A 5,062-nucleotide genomic window follows, 5' to 3' on the forward strand; every position below is an offset into this window, starting at 1 on the left:
TTGATGAGCACATTTATGTGTGAAATTATTTCATTTAATTCTGCATTTTTATTTGCTTAGATTGGAGCTACCTTGGGTATTTTCTGTCTTTTTCAGGGTACAGGGGTATTTTTGACATATTGGAAGAAATGGAGAAAAATTACATTTTCGGAGCCTAAATTGAGAAAACCAAGTTGGAGGAGCTCAATGCTACGCAAGCCCGGCCCAATGAAGACCTCTTGTATTAGAAGTTTCACCGAAGACCCAAGGGCATTATCGTAATTTGGCAAAGAGGAGATTTCTCAAGAAAAATCGATATTGGACTCATTGCATCAATAAAATTAAATGGTTAACATTTAATTCATGGGTCGAGTCAATTTGGTTCAAGGAAGGAGGGATTATGGCCAAATAATGGATTATGGCAAAGTTGGAAAGAGAAGAAAGAAAACCTAATTTCTAATTTCTCTCACGGAAACCTCTCTCTCTCCCTTTTAGTTTCAAAATCCAAAACCTATTCTATCTTCCTTTTTATCTTTTTCTAAGCCATCCCATTAGATATCCCCATCTCTCACATATCTCTCTCTCTCTCTCTCTTTCTAGTTTCCTAAACTAAAACCTATTCTATCTTTTTAGGTTGTTTTATTTTTAAAACCCATATGACCTCTTCCTATTAAGGGAAATGGATGTATTCAAACAGGAGTTTAGAATTTGAGATATGAAACCACCGAGAGTACAAAGGAGAAGTGAGAAGGGAGATTGATATGCCACCTCACCTTCCCACATCTAATTCCTAATCCCATATGCTTCCCATCTCACTTTCCTAATCCCCATCTCCCTCACGGATTCTATATCTCTACCTCTCTTCCCATCTCTCCCATCTCCTAATTCCTCTCCGCTACCTCTTCCCTCTCTCACACATGCTGTCCACTAATCTCCTTCCCATTTCTTCACAAAGATATAATCTCCTAACTCCTCTCTAACTCTCTAAATCCCTCACGGATTCCCATCTCCCTCATTCTCTCTATCTCTCATGCTTTCTTTTTCTTTTTTTTTTATTATTAAATTTCTTTTGAAAACAATAACTATAAAAACCCCATGGACAGATTAGGGGGTTTCATTCCATTCCATTCTCAAAGCAAGCAGCCTTCTCTTCTTTTTCTTCTTTTTCATCTTTCTTCTTTTGTTTCTTTTTTGTTTTGTTTTTGGATCTTGAGTTCCGCAAGGAGAGGAGGATCACAGTTCCAACAGCTTCATCACCATAGAAGATCATCATCACCATTGTTGCCCTTTGTCTCTTTGCACCATGATTGGCTAAGTTTCCTCTGTCTTTAGGTGTAGATGAACTAATGATGTTTGCTATTGAAAATTCTGATTTGTATTCTTGATTGCTTGATGTTGAGACCCCATGCCTATTTGGATAATTTTAATTGATGTATTTAGTTGGAAAATTCTATTTCTGTGATTCATTATTTTTCATTTAAGCAATGGTATTTTGTTCTTATGTGGTTGTACCGATGATGGATTATAGCTGAACGAACTAAGCGTGCCAAGCCCTATAAGCGAAGGACGATAGTACTCGTCAAGATAGTCCATACCTAGGAGAAACCCTACATTCTATGGTATTATTAGGCTTGTGGTTATAATAAACCAAAGTATGCAACCGAATTGAATAGCAATCCATTGGGGATTCGAACCCTAAAGATAGTCTTCTCCCGTATTTGTATACCGTTGTTAACTTAGGTTTGTTTTTTTTGTTCTTAGTTTAAAAATCAGATTTAATGCATTTTAATTTTCATCACTTTCATCTTATCATCTTAGTAATTTAGCCTTCCAGTTCCCTGTAGGTCGACCCCTTACTTGCTACTTGCTAGATTAATTTAGGGTTTTATGTTTGACTGATTAACGACACGATCAAATTTTGGCACCGTTGCCGGGGAACCGAAGCACGGTTGCTAAGATTGATTGAGTTGTTTTGTGTTACTTTGTTTTAGTTTTAATTTTATAATTGCAGAATTTTTATTTTTATTTTTAATCTCTTTATTAGGTTAATTTTAGTATACCTAGCATTCTCTTTGTTTGTGCAGGAAACCGAGTAGATCGAGTAAGGATAAGCTGTTAGTTTGGTTTATTTTTTTTAATTCCTAGACTTTATGTAATTGGGGTTATTTTATGTAATAATTTTTTTCCAGCACTAGATTGGGTGTTTAGATTTAATTTTAATTCCCCCAGCCCCTTAAGCTCATATGTGTAACCGTTCATCGGGGACAGCACGTGGAATTGCGCAACCGCCAACACCAAGTAAGTATTTTCGTTAGTTTTAAATTAGTTATTTTTTTTTAATTTTTAGTTCTGATTTTTATTTTTATTAATTGTTTTTATTAGTTATCACGTTTTAAATTACTAGTTTTAATTTTTGCTTAATTAGCACGTTCAACCTGTGTTGTGCTTTATGTATAGTCGACGTTCTTTGCACCCCAACCTGACTTCCATTGACCTAGAAATAGAGCAATCTGTGGCTAGACCTAGGGATTAGGATAATAATAATAACATAGGTGATGGAAATCAGCCAGGAAGGCCGCGGAGTGAGCACTCCAACTGTCTATACCCCTGCATCTTGTATTCAGTTGCCTGCCATTAACGCCGTTCAATATGAGATCAAGTCCAGCATCATACAGATGTTACCATCCTATTATGGACTTGCTAATGAGGAGCCTTACAAGAATCTTGATGAGTTCTTAGAGGTATGCTCTACAGTCAAAATCCAAAACCTCTCTCCAGATGCCTTAAAATTGTTTTTGTTCCCATTTTCCTTAAAGGACAAAGCCAAACACTAGCTTCATTCCCTAGATTCGGTTAGGATTTCTACATGGGAGGGAATGCAGTAGGAATTTTTAAAAAAATTCTTCCCCATTGGCCGGACTAATAGCCTTAGAAGAGCCATTACTAGTTTCTCCCAATTAGAGGGTGAACAATTTCATGAAGCGTGGGAAAGACTTAAGGAATTACTTCGGAAGTGCCCCCACCACACTGTCCCGAAATGGCAGTTAGCCCAGTGCTTTTATGATGGCCTCCATGACCGATATAGGCAAATGGTAGACTCCTCTTGTGGTGGAACATTTATGCACAAGAATGAGACGGAAGCATGGGATCTTTTTAAAACCCTTAGTGAGAATTCCCAACATCATGCTTCGGCCTCTCGGACTGAGATTCCACACACAAGGCAACCAAAGAAGGGTGGTCTCTATGAGATCAACCCAACTGTAGAGATGACTGCTAAGGTTGATATGCTGTCCAAGAAATTGGACTATCTGATGTCTGTAGAACAACACTCTATGTCCCCTTTCCCAATGAGTTTCCCCTCTACCTAATCATACTGAAGCCTGTGCTTTATGTGCTTGCCCTAGTCATTATGTGACGGATTGTCCTTCGGTTGCACAATACCCTGATTTGTTCAGGAACAGGTACAAGTGGCTCAAGGTTTCCCTAAACTGGGTAATGATCCTTTTTCTAATACCTATAACCCGGGATGGCGAAACCACCCAAACCTTTCATGGAGAAACTCGGTACCTAATAATCCTCCAAACCCACCATATAGGCCACCATTTAATGTTCAATCTAATGCCTATAGGGGTGGACAACCACCATATCCTTAACCCCAATAGAATCAATCCTTTGAGGAAAAGCTGCTAAAAGCATTAAGTGGACTCGAGCAGAACACACAGCTGCTACACTCACATACTCAGTTCATTAATAAGTTAGAAAACCAACTAGGTCAACTAGCTAATGCTATAAGCAGGAGGGAGGCTGGCCAATTGCCAAGTCAGCCAATAGGTAACCCAAACAATCAAATGAGTCTAGGGAAAGAATAGGTCTAATTGGTCCCAGTCCTAAGGAGTGGCAAAAGGGTAGAAAAATCTGATACACCCTTAGCCACTAATGGGATGCTGCCCACTAGTTCTCAATGTCAGGGAGAGGTTGAGTCAACCCGAGAGAAATTCGGTGGTGATGTAGACACACATGATTCCATTACTGAAACACCACCTATGAAACCCATTCATCAGTTCCCAAGGAAGGGGCTGCACATTCCTATTGTGGAGGGACCATCACCTGATTCTTACATTCCAAAGGTCCCTTTTCCCCAAGCCCTTCGGACACCATCTTACCCCCTTCAAGGTAAACAGGGTGAAAAGATGCAAGAGATGATAGACTTGTTCTAACAAGTTTGCATCAATCTCCCCCTCTTGGATGCTATCAAGCAAGTTCCTACTTACGCTAAGTTTTTGAAAGGCCTCTGCACCCAAAAGTGTAAGTTGAGAACTCAAATTCCTAAGACAATTCATTTGACTGAACAGGTTAGTTCGGTAATTTTCAGCCACCTACCCCCTAAGCTTAAGGATCCAGGTGCGCTTCTTATTTCTTGCATCATTGGAGATCTCTCCATAAGTAGGGCACTACTTGATTTAGGGGCTAGTGTGAATATCTTGCCTAGTTCAGTCTATGACAGGTTTGATTTAGGAGATTTGAAACCCACTGAGGTTATCCTTCATTTGGCTGATCGTTCAATCAAAATACCTCGTGGGTTGTTAGAAGATGTTTTAGTAAAGGTGGAAGAATTGTACTTTCCTGTAGACTTCCTTATCCTGGATATGGATATAGCCACCATAGTCACGCTTCCCCCTATCATTTTACGGCGTCCCTTCTTAGCTACTGCAAATGCTTGCATAAATTGTAGATCGGGTGCATGGACATCTTTTTTGGGAATAAGAAGCTTAGGCTCAACATCTTTAATGCATGCTTAGGTTCCATTCAAGAGGAAGAGTGCTTTGCATTGGATTTATTAAATGAAGTTGTGGCTGATCGCACTTCTCACATGCTTATTCATGACCCTTTGCAGTACTATGTGATGCTTGGAGATGAGTCTAAGGCATACACTGAAGAGCTGCATACTTCGCTAGATTCCTCACCCTCTTCAGAATGGCCACCTTGGACAGTTAGGTTTGAGTCGCTCCCCCCTTTGATTACATCTCCCCAACCTTCTTCTAAACCGGTTCCTTAGTATGATTTGATCCTTGACCCTCCATGA

At 39.5% G+C, this 5,062-nt stretch overlaps 1 non-coding gene across 1 annotated transcript; it reads right to left on the minus strand.

Annotated features, from left to right (window-relative positions):
* Positions 1-2,903: 2,903 nt before the first annotated feature.
* On the minus strand, positions 2,904-3,010 carry LOC122653372. Its single transcript, XR_006331803.1, has one exon. It is a non-coding gene; the product is annotated as a small nucleolar RNA R71 (small nucleolar RNA).
* Between the last annotated feature and the right edge of the window lie 2,052 nt (positions 3,011-5,062).

The sequence above is a fragment of the Telopea speciosissima genome, chromosome 2 (genome assembly GCF_018873765.1).
Source record: "Telopea speciosissima isolate NSW1024214 ecotype Mountain lineage chromosome 2, Tspe_v1, whole genome shotgun sequence".
NCBI lineage: Eukaryota > Viridiplantae > Streptophyta > Magnoliopsida > Proteales > Proteaceae > Telopea > Telopea speciosissima.